The 17,180-nt window shown below is 36.6% G+C and overlaps 1 protein-coding gene across 1 annotated transcript in view; it reads right to left on the bottom strand.

The window, feature by feature from the left end:
• Positions 1-17,180, bottom strand: part of TMEM131 (transmembrane protein 131) — a 237,807-nt gene that overhangs the window by 179,075 nt on the left and 41,552 nt on the right. The gene's annotated exons all lie outside the window — the stretch shown is intronic.

Genomic DNA, 17,180 nt, shown 5'->3' on the forward strand with positions numbered 1-17,180 from the left:
CCATATAATCTGGTGATTGTGCTCACAGGTATTTATGCAAATGATTTGAAAACGTACGCCCACATGAAAATCTGCAAGCAATTCTGTATAGCAGCTCTATTCATAATCACCCAAAACTGGACATAATCAAGATGATGTCCTTCAATAGATGAGTAGATAGACAAACTGTAGTACATCCTACAAGAGAATATTATTCAGTAACAAAAAATAAAATAAAAAGCCACACACTGTATGATTCCAAGGATATGACATTCTGGAAAAGGTTATACTATAGAGATGGCAAAAAGACCAATGGTTGCTAGAGGTTTGGGGAGAGGAAGGAAGATGTGAATAAGTGAAGCAAAGGAAATTTTTCAGAGCAGTGAATCGGTTCTATATGACACTGGAACAGTGGATTCACAGCACTACACGTTCATCAAAACAGAACTTTAGAGTGAATCTAATGTATGCAATTAAAAAAATCATTTTGGAGATCAGGGGATCCCACGATGAAATGCAGAATATGACAAAACCATTTAACTCTATTACAAATGTATGAAACCGCCTCATTGAAGGAGGGGTAGAGTGGAAGGAGGAGCTGACATAAGTAATGTGAAAGTGAGGGAATCTCTAAGACTAATGGTGAAAGAAATTGTATATAAGCATTATATTCTAGTTGATAAAGTTACTTCTCATGGGAGCTTAGGTTAAGTATTCTGATGCCACTATACATGGAATACGGGAATGGAACAATTAAATACATGGATGGTGAAAGTCTGGCTTGTCACTACTGGAGTAAGAGTTTATACAAAAGTGAGGAAAAGAAGCTGTAATATTCCATGTGGTAATAAACTGAGTTGACAACATCAGTATGAACTCACGTTTAGTTTAATATAGATACAGAGAGTTACATATAGAAATATTTATAAATATGTATACATGCGGAGGTTACAGATATATACACACATATATTTTCTTGCTCTGCCAGTTGAGAGGGCCTAGAAGTAATAACACACAAGTAGCATAGTGCAGACCTAGCATCCAGATCTTGGGTTCTAATACCATTCTCTAGTAAAAGGAACAAAGGCTTCTTAGAGAAATGACTCAATCTAAGGACCAGGACAAGATATGACAAGATATATACAACATGAAATTGGAGCATCTCATGGTGCCAGAAAGTGAGAAAGTGCTAACCATCAAAATAACAAAAAAATAATATACTGATGAGAATTTGTCAAAGGAGTGAAAGAGTTAAGACAAAGAGTTCCGATATAACCAAAGCTGGAACAACTTAAGCAATAAAACAGTGTTAGATTATAACCCAAAGTATAAAACAAATATCCATGAGTCCATACTGACATAAATAAATAAGCTGGGAGAAGAGACAAAACTGCCAGGCAGATTTCTTTTTATAATTTTTTTTGTAATGTTTATTTATTTTTGAGAGAGAAAGAGAGAGAGAGGGACAGAGCATGAGCAGGGGAGGGGCAGAGAGAGAGGGAGACACAGAGTCCAAAGCAGGCTCCAGGCTCCAAGCTGTCAGCACAGAGCCCAACGCAGGGCTCAAACTCACGAACCGCGAGATTATGACCTGAGCCAAAGTTGGACATTCAACTGAGCCATCCAGGATGGTTTCTGAACAATTTATGTATCTAGAAGATGGAGCGTAACTCCTCACCCTTTAACAAATGTGGGAAACTTTTTAACAAAAGTGTTTCCTTCCAAAGAAAACAGTTTGAAAAGGAGGGAAAAAAGAGTAATTTTACAGTGGAGGAAACTGACAAATGTTACCTTGTCAGATGATCAAATTCAACATCTCCAATGAAGTCATGTTGACAGTATGTACCTTTCATATGACATAATAAAAATGGTACTTTAGGGGTGCCTGAGTGGCTCAGTTGGTTGAGTGTCCAACTCGTGATTTTGGCTTAGGTCATGATCCTATCCTAGGGTCAGGGATCGAATCCCATGTCTGGCTCCACACTCAGTGTAGAGCCTGCTTAAGATTCTCTCCCCTCCCCCCACCCCCCACTCTCTGTCCCTCTCACACACACTCTCTCTCTTCTCTCTCCCTCTGCCCCATTCAGACACACACTCTCTTTCTCTCAAATAAAAAACGTAAATAAATAAAAGTAAGGGGCACCTGGATGGCTCAGTCAGTTAAGCATCCAACTCCCGATTTCAGCTCAGGTCATGATCTCATGGTTCCTGAGATGGAGCCCCATGTCGGGCTCTGTGCTGACAGTGAGGAGGAGCTTGCGTGGGATTCTCTCCCTCTCTCTGGCCCTCCCCCATGCACACATGCACAAGCATGCTCATTCTCTCAAAATAAATAAACATTTAAAAAAACACAAATAAAAATAATTTTTTAAAATGGTACTTTATGGTCTTCCTCCCAAAATCACATAACCCAATCTCATTATAAGAAAAACATCAGACAAATCCCAAACAAGAAACATTCTACAAAATACATGACGAGTACTCCTGAAAACTGCCAAGGTCACTGAAAACAAGGAAAGTCTAAAGGATTGTAACACACCAGTGTGGCCTAAGCAGACATGACTACTAAATATGATACAGTATCTTGAATGGGATCCTAGAAAAAAAAAAGGAAATGAGGTAAAAACTAAGGAAATATGAATAAAATATGGGCTTTAGTTAATAACCATGTATTAATATTGGTTCATTATTTGTAAAAAAAAACAACAAAAAACAAAACCAAAAAGTACCATATTGATGTAAGGTAGCAATAGACAAAAGGGTAAGGGGGATAGGAACCCTGTGCTATCTTTAAAATTTTTACATAAATCTAAAAATATTTTAAAGTAAAAAGTTTATGTTTGGGGGCACCTGACTGGCTCAGTTGGAAGAGCACGTGCTACTCCTGACCTTGGGGTCATGAGTTCGAGCCCCATATAGGATGTAGAAATTACTAAAAAAATAAATACACTTTGAAAAATAAAATAAAAAGTTTATTCTTTAAAAACATGAAGTAATGATATTTCATTTGGCTTAATACAACATTCACTGACTCGTCTTTGTTGGTCTTTGGGTATTCATCAGGGAAGCAGCTTACTGTTTCATCCCATGTACTGGGGAGCATTTCCGGTATGACTAAAGCTAAAAGCCAAGCAGCAAGGTGAGATACAAGCCAATTAGGTTACATTACCTAACTGGATGGTATTTCCTGCCTGCTGAGCATCACTTTTCCCTTGTTCTAGTAATCACATCCCGATCTTATTTTGGGAAAGTCCTGTCCTCCATTTCTTGTGCTTCTCTTCAACCATAGTGCCAACCTGCTCCACTGCTCATTCCCCATCACTTTTCAGTACATAGAGAACACTCCAAATACTGAGTGCATGAGTAAAATCCCACCTTTTTGCCCAGATGTAAGTATTGCATTTGCATTCGCTGATGCAAATGATCTCCTTCCGGCTGTTATCTAGTCCTAGCTTATAGTTAGTTTCAGATTCATACTGTGAATGTAAAAGGCTCTGCCTAGCTCACCCACCCCATTTCTAACCCTTCCTCCACCTTTTAACATAAACTGAAATTTCAGATGCTCAGAAAATATCTTTTTGTTATACTCCCGTTTAAGAGAGATTTATTGATCTCAGGGCACAATGAACTAACAAGGATTAACTGAATAGCCATATGCTTACAATGGAAGAGACAAAGAGTAGGAGCTCCTAGTTTGAAGCTTTCCAGTTAATCAGCAGAGGAAACCAGTAAGAAAGTAGCCACATTTAGGCAATTTGAACAAGGGAAACCTGAGTAAGGTAACAGGGTCCAGAGTGACCCTCAACCCCCTAGTTTAATACAAACAGGCCCATTAGGCAACCCACCTCAAAATGTCCCTAAGACTTAGCTGACCAATGGATTACTTACACCAGGGCATAGGCACCAAAAAAGGTAAATTCCGTAAGCTCCCATACCTCCTCACCTCCCCTCTTTAACTACAGCCCCCTACCAGGGCTTCCTGGCCAGCAGACTGCTTTGCTGTCCTACCTACCGCTTCCTTGTGATGTACTCAATAACCTTCTATCTCCTTTGTTCTGCCTCGGGTGAATTCCTTTACCACCTCCATGACCAGCTTCCACCCATTAGGGCTGCCCCATATTCAGGGGCCCCCATCTGATCAGGAGAGACATCACAGAAGGTACTAGAAACATGATATATTTGGAAGCTACTAGTTATGATATGATGACTACCGCCTAACTTCCCATCATCAAGCTAGATCAGACCTTTAGCTAATATGAGGAGAACTTCACTAAATAAAGATAAAGGCAGGAACATAATTTGGCTGTATTGCATTTTTAATTAGGAGCTTTAAAAAAAAAAACATGAATTACCTTGGTCAAAAACAATATCAGTAGCTGTCTTATAAAGCCCTGAAATTAAAATACTGTGTTATATATCATCAATTTTCCTTAAAAGATGTGGAAATGAATAGCATTCAACTCAGGCATGAAATAAATTAAGATATTTCACTTTAGGGGCACGTGGGTGGCTCAGTTGGTTGAGCGTCTGACTTCGGCTCAGGTAATGATCTCCCAGTTTGTGAGTTTGAGCCCTGCGTCCGGCTCTGTGCTGACAGCTCAGAGCCTGGACCCTGCTTCAGTTTCTGAGTCTCCCTCTCTTTCTGCCCCTCCCCTGCTTGCTCTCTCTCACTCTCAAACATAAGAAAAAAAAAAAGATATTTCACTTTAAATGACCAGTTATAATAACTTCAAATTACATGCCTAGAAAAACACAACTGACACTAGAGAAATACTTAACCATTTAACGTGTTAACAACGTTAGGCTATAAAATATAAAAAGTAACCAAAGCAAGTCAAGTTCTCCCATCTCCAGATTCAAAACCAGAACTTACAAGCTACTTCCACTCCAAGAACTTTTCCCCCTAATTTTTATTTAAAAACATTTTTTAATGTTTATTTTTGAGAGAGACAGAGTCGAGCAAGGGAGGGGCAGAGAGAGAAGGAGACACAGAATCTGAAGCAGGCTCCAGGCTCTGAGCTGTCAGCATAGAGCCTGATGCGGGGCTTGAACGCAGGAACCGTGAGATCATGACCTGAGCTGAAGTTGGACACTTAACTGACTGAGCCACCCAGGTGCCCTGCTAAATTTATACTTTAAATGAATCCCAAACTGTCCCAATGCTCCCCAGTACAAACAGCAATCCAATGTAACAGAAATGAGAATAACATCTAATAATTATCATCACTATATTATTAAACTTCAAACTAATCCCATGACCTAGACATTATAGGTTCCATTTTAAGATAAGCAGGCAGTGAGGTTAGGCTTGAGGTCACTCAGCAAGAAAAGTGGCTAGAGACAGACTATAAATTCCACCAAAAGGACCCCAGAATCTATGCTTCTAAACCCATTACTATTTACTTTTAAAATACATTTGACATTTGACATTAAAATAAATTTGACTGATAGCACCTTGAAGCAAACTAATTTCTATAATTAGGCATATATTTCTAATAAAAAGTGAGGAAAGAAGGATATATAAACAAAAGGAATTTAGATCTTGGCTTTTATGATTCTGCAGGCATTCACTCTGTGTAGCTGGGCTCCATAAGATGTCCTTTAAGGTCCCACATCCCCAGGAGGTCTGAGAGGAACAAACACATTACCATACACTGTAAAAATCGCCATGAAAGCGAGTCTTTAATCACTCACTTTCAAAACAGAAGTTCAGAAATTGAGTTTTACTTCCCTATTTCATTTAGTAATGAATGACAAAAGAAAAACACCTTCCCTTTAAGTCAAATCTTTACTATTCTTTTTTTTTTTTGTTTAGCTAGAGATTTCTTTTCCTGAATATTGCAACTGCCTGTTTTCACACATCTTCTAAAATAATTCATGAAAACAATGAATGTAAATAAGCAGAAGAAATATGTCATACGTGTATGGGTGTGTGTGTGTGTGTGTGTGTGAGGCATTGGGATGGTAGCCTGTCACCATTGATTCTCTACTTTCTAGCCTTCATGGTCTCCTCACTCACAAAGTTAGGAGAGTGGACTAGTTAAATAAGCGAACTTTTTAATCACCAGGAAGCAAAAGGCCACACAAGCGGGACTTGGAAGGGCCCCCAAAGCCTATGTCCTATTCCTGATAGGAATATTCCTGGTAGGAATATTCTTCTCATGGCTAGTCTCTTCTCCTCCTTCAAGTCTCAGCCTAAATGCCAACCCTCAGACAGGCTTTCCATGACTGCCCAGACAGCTCTCTGTTATCCTCTATCCTCTACCCTATTCTAACTCTTACCACAATCTGTAACTAGTTTGTGGTTTGCCTGTCATCTAGCACAAAGTCTGAAAAATGGCAAATTAAAAAATGGGTTAAAATCATGGCATTATTACTTCAGAATTCACCACTGTTAATGATATTAATAACTCTTTAAAGTTAGATTTGCTCAGTATTTTACTTCAACAAATGCTCACTAACAAAAATTTTGAACACTCTGGACTGAACATCTGTAAAGATATTTTATTACTGAAACCTTATTTTCCCCTCATTAATTTTCTTATCTGAAAGGCGTAATATACACCTAAGTTATCTTTTTCTCACATTAAAGTGCAAAGGATAGAGCACCTGGGTGGCTCAGTCAGTTGAGTGTCTGACTTCAGCCCAGGTAATGATCCTGAGGTTCACGAGTTCAAGCCCCGTGCTGGGCTCGGGCTGACAGCTCAGATCCTGGAACCTGTTTCAGATTCTGTGTCTTCGCCTCTCTCTGCCCTCCCCAGCTTGTGCTCTTTCTCTCTCTCAAAAAAAATAAAAACATTAAAAAAAATAAATAAAAGTGCAAAAGAATTCAGATATGCCAAATTCTAATTTTACCAAGACCATTCAATATTACCAGCTCCCTAAAAAAGGCTGTGTTCATGTTGTTTACTAAAAGTCAAAATACAGGTTTATGCAACTCAAATGTGCCAGATACACATCATACACCTAAAATGGTGAGGCACATATATTTCCAAAATAAATTTTATGATAAAATACCATAATTAATTTTCATTTTATCCTGAAGTGCTTAATTTACTTAAAAAATCAGTAACCTTGGGGCGCCTGGGTGGCGCAGTCGGTTAAGCGTCCGACTTCAGCCAGGTCACGATCTCGCGGTCTGTGAGTTCGAGCCCCGCGTCAGGCTCTGGGCTGATGGCTCGGAGCCTGGAGCCTGTTTCCGATTCTGTGTCTCCCTCTCTCTCTGCCCCTCCCCCGTTCATGCTCTGTCTCTCTCTGTCCCAAAAATAAATAAAAAACGTTGAAAAAAAAATTAAAAAAAAAAAAAATCAGTAACCTTAAGCTTTCAAATGAATGTCTGAGAAGCACCAACTACTCTGAACAAGCAACAGAGCATCACTAATAAATACACTTAAGTACATCTTCCTATGCTCCCCCTTCCCAGCACAGGCAGGGATTAGGGGGAGCACCAGAGCAGACCAAAATACCAACGTAAAGGCTGTGAAAATTAAGCTGTTACTGGAACCACAGCTCACAAAAGAATCTCCATAATAACCTAAACAGGCTGACTGCCTGCTAAATTAAAAATGTAAATAATACCCAAGTCTCCAAACATAACAGAAACAATCCAAGTGTCCATCAACAGATGAATGTGCCAATAAAACATGGTTATAAACACAATAGAATATTATTCAGTCATAAAAAGGAATGAAGTTCTTCTTTTTTTTTTTTTTAAATGTTTACTTATTTTTGAGAGAGAGAGACAGAGTATGAATGGGGGAGGGGCAGAGAGGGAAACACAGAATCCAAAGCAGGCTCCAGGCTCTGACCTGTCAGCACAGAGCCCGACATGGGGCTTGAACTCTTGGGACCGTGAGATCGTGACCTGAGCTGAGGTCAGACGCTTAACCAACTTAGCCACTCAGGCGACCCTAGGAATGAAGTTCTGATACATGCTACAGCATGATGGACCTTGAAAACATTATGCTCAGTGAAATAATTAAGACACAAAAGGACTAATATTGTGATTCCACTTACATGAAATATTTAATATAGGCAAATTTATTGAGACAGGAAGTATGTTAGAGGTACCAGTGGCTGAAGTAAGGTGGAATGTGGGTTATTGCTAAATGGTTACTGAGTCTCTGTCTGAAATTATGAAAACATTTTGGAATAGATAATGGTGGAATAGATAATGGTGGCACAATAGTAAAATGCAATTAATGCTATTCTATTGTATACTTATGAATAGCTTAATACTGAATTTTGTGTTACATATGTTACTAATTTTTCTCCAAAAAACTCATCCAAACAGTATTAAAAAAACAAGAAACAAAAAAAACTATAACACTATGTCTCATTAACTTGGACCAAAAAAAAGTGCAACAAAATACTAACAAATTGAATCCAGCAATGTATAAAAATTACACATCATGACCAATGAGATTTATTGAAGTTGTGCAAGACTGGCTTAAAATTTAAAAAACAACCAATGTAACTTACCATTATCAACAGCCTAAAGAAGAAAAATTACTTGACTGTATCAACTGAAACAGAAAAAGTACCTGACAAAATCCAACACCCACTGTGACAAAAAAGCTCAACTCTCAATGAGACAGAAGAGTAGAACTACCTCAACCTCTAGGTAATATTTTACTTAATAGTTAAAGAGTGAGATTGGCAACATGTCAGGGATGTAGCTTTTGCTATTCTTAACACAGTACTAGAAGTTCCAATCACTACAACTAAGCAAGAAAAAGAAACAAAAACATATACATTGGAAAAGAAGTAACACTGTCCCTATCTGCAGGTTACATAATTATCTACATAAAAATCCCAAAGACTCAAAAACAAATAAAAAAACCTCCTAGATCTAGATCGTTAGTTGCCAAATTACATATTACTTTAAATGTCCCATTTTCAACAGTAAGTTGAAAGACATGCACGTGTATGCTCCTGAGGAAAAGGAGTATTCAATAAAAAGTGTTGCTGAGAAAAGTCAGGTGTTAGAATTACTGAACACACACTTTAAGGTAGCTGTATTAAAAATGTTCAAAGAATTAAAGGAAACCATAGCTAAAGAACTAAAGAAAAGTATGAAAATGATGTCTCACAAAGTAGAGAATATTAATAAAGAGAGAGAATTTATAAGAAGAACCAAATAAAAGTACAGTAATTGAAATTACCCAGTTTTTTAAAAAGTTTATTTATTTTTGAGAGACAGAGAGACAAAGCATGAGCGGGAGAGGGGCAGAGAGAGGGAGACAGAATCTGGGGGCTCCAGGCTCTGAGCTGTCAGCACACAGCCTGACACGGGGCTCGAACTCACAAACCGTGAGATCATGACCTGAGCTGAAGTCAGATGCTTAACTGACTGCCACCCAGGAGCCCCCGAATTCCCTAGTTTTTAATGAAATATTATAAGCAATGTAACAACAACAAAAAAGACAAAATATGGCCCATACACAGGGCAAAAATGCACTGAATAGATACTGTTCCCAAGGAAGTCCAAACACAGGACTTACTAAACAAAAATGTTACATAACTTACTGTAAATAAATTAGAAGTAAAGGAAACCATATGCAAAACAAAACAAAAGCCTAAGAGAAGTATGAGAATGTTGTCTCACCAAATAGACAGTATCAATAAATCGGGGCACCTGGGTGGCTCAGTCAGTTAAGTGTCCAACTTCAGCTCAGGTCATGATCTCACAGTTCGTGGGTTCAAGCCCCACATCCGGCTCTGTGCTGACAGCTCAGAGCCTGGAGCCTGCTTCAGATTCTGTGTCTCCTTGTCTCTCTGCCCTTCACACACTTGCACTCTGTCTCTGTCGCTTTCTCTCAAAAATAAACAATAAAAAAGAAAAAGAAAAAAGAAAATACCACTAAAAAGAAATCAGGAAAAGGAAATAGAAATCTGGGCATGAAAAGTCCAATAACTGAAATTTAAAAACTATTACAGGGACTCAACTGCATATTTCAACAAGTGGAGGAAAAAAATTCGGCAAACTCAAAAATAGGTCAATTAAAATTATCTGCTCTGAGAAACAGAAAGAATGAAGAGAATGAAGAGGGGTGCCTAGCTGGCTGTCAATAGAGCATGCAACTCTTGTCTCAAGGTTGTGAGTTTGAGCCCCAACTGGGTGTAGAGATTACTTTAAAAATTAAAAAAAAAAAAAAAAAAAAAAGAAAAAGAAAAATGAACAAAGTCTCAGTAACCTGAGAGACACCATCAAAATACCAACATACATACAACTGGCATCCCAAGAGGAGAGAACAAAGAGGGTAGGAAGAATATTTGAAGAATACATAGTATTAATCTGAACCAGAATATTATAAATTATGACGTCAGTCCCCATGGCAATCACTAAAAACACTATAGACTTTTTAAGGCAAGAATGACAAAAATTATTACTAGAGAAAAGACACATTTCATAACGATAAAGGGATCAATCTATCAAGAAGTTGTAGTAAACATAAATGTATATGCACCTAACAAGACAGCTCTACAATACATGAAGCAAAAACTGATTGAAATGAAAGAAGAAATAAATTCAAAATAATCCTTGGAGAATTCAATATCCACTTTCAAAAATGGGTAGAAATCCTAGGCAAAAGACCAACATGGAAATGAGGAAAGCTGAACAACACTAGAAGCCAACTAGACCTAAAAGACATCAATAGAACACTCCATCCAACAACAGAATACACACTCTCAAATGCACATGGAACTTTCTCCACAACAGACCATATATTAGGCAAAACAAGTTATAACTTTAAAGGCATCGAAGTCATACAAAGTGTCTTATCGAAGCATACTGGAATAAAATTAGAAATCAATAACAGAGTAATTTGAAAAACTCAAAATGTATGTGGAAATCAAAAAACAATCCTATGGGGGCACCTGGGTGGCTCAGTCAGTTGAGTGTCCAACTCTTGATTTCAGTTCAGGTCATGATCCCAGGGTTGTAGGATCAAGACCTGTATCAGGCTCTGTGCTGAGCATGGAGTCTGCTTAAGATTCTCTCTCTTTCTCCCTCTGCCCCTCTCCTCCACTCATACTCTCACTCTCTAATATATATATATATATATTTTTTTTTTTTTAAACCAAAAACCAATCTTATGAATAATGAAGATGTGGTTGGTATGTATATGTGTGTGTGTGTGTGTGTGTGTGTGTGTGTATACACACACAATGGAATATTACTCAGCCATAAAAAAATGAAATCTTGCCATTTGCAACAACATGGATAGAGCCAGAGAGTGTTAATTAAGTGAAAGAAGTCAAAGACAAATACCATATGATTTCACTCATACATGGAATGTAAGAAACAAAACAAATGAACACAGGGAAAAAAGAGAGGCAGACCAAGAATCAGACTCTGAACTACAGAGAACAAACTGCTGGTTACTGAAGGAGGGAGGTGGGAGACGGAGGAAGGGGGAAATATGTGCTGCGGATTAAGGAGGCACTTATGATGAATCACTAAATTCCATACCTGAAACTAATATTGCACTGCATGTAACTAGCTAGAATTTAAATAAAAACTTGGAGGAAAAAAACAAACAAAAACAATCCTAAATAACCAATGTGTCAAATAAGACGTCAGAAGAAAAATTAGAAAATATTTTGAAATAAATGAAAACAAAGGCACAAAATACCAAAACTGATGAAATGCGGTGAAAACAGTGCTCAGAAGAAACTTTATAGCTGTATATGCCTATATTAAAATAAAACAAAGATCTCAAATTAATAGCCTAATCAGCCTTCTTCTAGAAAAAGAAGAGCAAACCAAACCCAACACAGGTAAAAAGATGGAAATAATATAAGTTAGAGTGAAAATAACTGAAACTGAGAACAGAGAAATTAATGAAACAAAAATTTGGTTCTTTGAAAACATTAACAAAATTGACAAATCTTCAGCTTAGGCTGACCAACCAAAAACTCATGAATGAAACAGGAAACATTACTGCTGACTTAACAGAAATAAAAAGAACCTGCCAACCTTACAGGAAAGTGATTATAAGAGAAGAACTACGAACAACTACACACTGACAAAGTAGACAGCCAAGATGAAATCGGCAAATATCTAGAAAGACACAAACTACTGAAATTAACTCAAGACTAAATAGAAAATCTGAATGGACCTATAATAAGTGGTTGAGTTAGTAATCAAAAAATCTTCCCACAAAGAAAAGCCTACGGACAGATGGCTTCACTGATGAATTTACCGAATATTTAAAGAATTAACACCAATATTTCACAAACTCCTCCAAAATATAACAGGGGAGGAAACAGAGGCCTTAACACTATGATACCAAATCAGATAAAGTTATCACAAAAAAAGCAACTACAAATATATCTCTTACAAATATGGATTATCGAGTCCTCAATAAAATACAGCAAATGACATCCAGCAACATATAAAGAGGATAATATACCACAACCAAGGGTAAGAAAGACTAGTATACTTTAAACTAAAAAGCTTCAATGAAAGAAACTAAAGATCTAAATAAATGGAAAGGCATTTCGTGTTCATAGTCTGCAATACTTAGTAATGTTGAGATTTCTATACTACCCATAGTAGTCAAAATCATATTGAAAAAGAACATAGTTGAAGTCTCACACTTCTTCTGATATGTTGTTTGCAAATATCTTCTCCCATTCTGTCGGGTGCCTTTTAGTTTTGCTGATTGTTTCCTTCACTATGCAGAAGCTTTTATTTTGATGAGGTCCCAAGAGTTCATTTTTGCTTTTGTTTCCTTTGCCTCTGGAGATGTGTTGAGTAAGAAGTTGCTGCGGCCAAGATCAAAGAGATTTTTGCCTGCTTTCTCCTCAAGGATTTTGATGGCTTCCTGTCTTACATTTAGGTCTTTCATCCATTTTGAGTTTATTTTTGTGTATGGTGTAAGAAAGTGGTCCAGGTTCATTCTTCTGCATGTCGCTGTCCAGTTTTCCCAGCACCACTTGCTAAAGACACTGTCTTTATTCCATTAGATATTCTTTCCTGTTTGTCAAAGATTAGTTGGCCATACGTTTGTGGGTCCATTTCTGGGTTCTCTACTCTGTTCCATTGATCTGAGTGTCTGTTTTTGTGCCAGGAGGTCTCACACTTCTTGATTGCAAAACTACACTAATCAAGACAGTGTAATACCAGGAATAAAAAATAAATGTACAGATTAATGGAATAGAACAAAGAGCCCAGAAAGATCAATAACATTTAAGATCAACTGATTTATGACAGGAGTGCCAAGACAATTCAAAGGAGGAAAGGATAGCCTTTTCAACAAATGATGTTGGGACAACTGGCAAACTGCATGCAGAAAAATGAAGCTGGATTCTACCTCATACCATATGTAAAAATTAACTCCAAATGGATCAAAGACCTCAGTGTAAGAGCTTTAAAACCCTTAGAAGATAACACAGGTGAATTCTTCCCAACATTGGCTTAGGCAATGTTTTTCATCTAAGACAGCTAAGCAAGGACGAACAGAGATACAGTGGACCTCATCACAGAATTAAAACCTTTGTGCTTCAAAGGGCACAATTAAGAAAGTGAAAAGACAACTCACAGAATGGGAGATTTTTGCAAATGACCTATCTGTTAAAGGATATGTACATAGACTATGTATAGAGAACACTTACAACTCACTAAAAATGACAAATATCCCAATTTTTAAAAATGGACCAAGAATCTGAATAAACATTTCTTTAAAAAAGATAATAGCCAATAAATACATAAAAATATACTCAAAATCAGGCCTCAGAGAAATACAAGTCAAAAACCCAAATAAGGTACCACTTCACACATTCTAGGATAGCTATACCAAAAAGGTATACAATAATAAGTATTGGTGAGGATGTGGAGAAATTGGAAACCCATAAGTTGCTGGTGGCTGTAAAAAAGTGGAGCAGCCATTTTGAAAAACAGTTTGTCAGTTATTCAAATAACAGGTGAATCTGGGTAAGGGTATGTGAGTGTTTTTTTAAGTCTATTTTTATTCTTAGAAATTTTCTGGAAGTTTGAGAATATTCTAAATATGTAGTTTACAAAACAGAAAATCACTTATGCAAGACTTATAAAATTTTGAATGTTTAAACATACTCTTTTAAAAAGCCATATGTCAAGCTATGGTAAATGTCCTTATTTAATTATGCCAACTAGGAAATACTGGTTACAGAGGTATGTTTACTGCTGGCACAGATTAACTGTGGCAAGAACAAGAAATTGCTGAAGTGTCTGGGACTACAGTGGTATTATAGCCATCTTAAAACTGTCTGTTAAAATAATATGCAGGGGTGCTGAATGGCTCAGTTGGTTAAGTGTCTGACTCTTGATTTTGGCTCAGGTCACAATCTCATGTCTGGCTCTGCGCTAACAACATGGGGCCTGCTTGGGATTCTCTTTGTCCCTCTCCCTACCCATTCACTCTCTAATGCATGCACTTTCTCAAAATAAATCAATAAATCAATCAATCAGTAAGTCAACTCAGCTACTGTGCAGCGACTTTATTTTGTATGTATTTCTAATATGCAATCATGTAAGATATACAGCATATGCATATAGCATCTACATTGCATCCATATATACACAATAAATAACATCACATTTTTAACTACTGGGTAATCATCCATATCTTACCTAAGAAATTAGAAAATAAAGAGCAAATTAAACCTAAAAAAGAATAAAATAGACTATAAAGAACACAAATAAATGAAATAGAGAATAAAGAAAAATCAAAGAAATCAAAAGCTTTTTGTTTGAAAAGATGAATAAGGTTGATAAACTTCTAGCTAGACTAGTCAGTTAGGGGAAGTCACACATTAGAAACGTAAGAAATGAGAGACTGGCACAACTATACCTTCAATAGACATAAGAAGGCTAATATGGAAATGTCATTAATAATTTTGTCAATTTAGTCAACAATTTCAATTATGAGATAGGCAAATTCCTTCAAAAATTCAAAATGCTGAAGATCAGTCAGGAAAAAATAGTTAACTTGAACAGTCCTGTATGTATTAAATGAATTATTTTGCTGTTAAAAATCTCACAAAGTGAAATAAGCCATACAGAGAAAGACAGATACCATATGGTTTCACTCTTATGTGGATCCTGAGAAACTAACAGAAACCCTTGGGGGAGGGGAAGGGAAAAAAAAAAAAAAAAAAGAGGTTAGAGTGGGAGAGAGCCAAAGCATAAGAGACTGTTAAAAACTGAGAACAAACTGAGGGTTGATGGGGGGTGGGAGGGAGGGGTGGGTGGGTGATGGGTATTGAGGAGGGCACCTTTTGGGATGAGCACTGGGTGTTGTATGGAAACCAATTTGACAATAAATTTCATATATTGGAAAAAAAAAAAAATCTCACAAAGAACTCTCTAGGCCCAGATGGATTAATTGATGACTTTTCCCAAATATTTAAGAAAAAAATACCAATTTAACACCAACTCTCCAGAATACAGAAAAGGAGAAACTTCCTAACTCATTTTATGAAGCCAGTATTACTCTGATACCAAAACCAGAAACTTAAGGAAAAATTACAAATCAATATCCTTTAGTATCATATATGCAAAAGTTCTTACTGAAATTTCACCAAATATAATCCATTAGTATATAAAAAGGATAAATACATCATGACTATGTACAGTTTATCTGAGCAATGCAATATTGGTTTAACATTCAAAATAATAACAATAACAACAACAACAACAACATAACCCAACCTATAAGAGTAAAAAAACAAACAGGCATTTCAAAAGATGCAAGAAAAGCATATGATAAAATTCATCATCCTTCCATAATAGAGATCTTGACAACACAGGAACAAAAGGAACTTCCTTACACCAATGAAAGCCATGTACCAAAGTCACAGCTAACATCATACTAAATGATGAAAGACAAAAAAGGGATGTCCCCTTTCACCACTCCTATTCAACATACTGAAAAGTCAGCCAATCCAAGAAGAAAAAGAAATAAAGGCATGTAGAATGGAAAAGAGAAAATAAAATTGTCTTTACACACAGATATCTTCTTCACTGTAGAAAATCCTTATAAATCTACCAGAAGATTAGCAAAGTGACAGGATACAATGGCAACATACAAAAGCCAAGTACGTGTCTAATACTAGCAAGAAACAATTTGAAACTAAAATTAAAAACCACTTACAATATCATCAAAATATACGAAATACTAAGGGATATATTTGACAAAGCATGGTGGGAGAAATTAAGGAACATCTAAATAAATGGAAAAATAATCCTATGCTTGTGAATCAAGTGACTCAATACTGTTAAGACATCACTTCTCCCCAGATAGATCTAGATATTCAGTGCAATCCTAATCAAAATCTCAGCAGACCTTTTTGTAGAAATTTACAAAATGATTCTAAAATATATAAAACAAAGGACCCAAAAACAGTAAAAACAATTTTGAAAAAGGAAATAAACATCGGATGACTTAATGCCTGATTTTAAGGCTTAAAGCTGTAGTAATCAACTCAGTCTAACACTGACACAAAGATAGCAGATAAATGGAACAGAATAGAGACTCCAGAAATAGGCCCCCACATATATGGTCAATGGATTTTGACAAAGGTATCAAGGCAATTCAATTTTTCTAAACAACACTGGTACAAGTGGATAGTTATATGGGAAAGGGGAAAAGAACCTCAATATCTCAAAAATCACACTTACAAAAATCAACCTGAAATGAATGACAACTTAATGTAAGAGCTAAAACTCCAAAACTCCTAGACAGCAACATAGAAAATTTCAGTGACCTTGGGTTTGGCAAAGACTTCTTAAGTGGGATACAAAAAATCATGAACTGTGTACATAAATATAAAAAGATAAATTGGACTTAAATGACATGTTTAAAAACTTTTCCTCTTCAAAAGATGCTGTTGCAGAAGTAAAAATAAAAGACACAGACTGGAAATAAATACTTGGCAAAACATTTGATAAAGGATTGATATCCAGAATATGTAAAGAGCTCTTGCAACTAAATAATAAGAAAATGAACAATGCAAATTTTTAAAATGCATAAAAGATTTGAACATGTAAGCAAAGACAGTAAAATGGCACACGAAAACAAAGCATATTAAAACATGGTCAAGGTCCTCATTCAGGAAATGCAACACCAATACATACCTGCTGAAATGACTAAAAAAAAATTCTTACCATACTAAATGTTGGCAAGGATGTAGAGGGACTAGAACTCTAACAC

The sequence above is a fragment of the Panthera onca genome, chromosome A3, assembly GCF_046562875.1.
Source record: "Panthera onca isolate mPanOnc1 chromosome A3, mPanOnc1 haplotype 2, whole genome shotgun sequence".
NCBI classification, from domain to species: Eukaryota; Metazoa; Chordata; class Mammalia; order Carnivora; family Felidae; genus Panthera; species Panthera onca.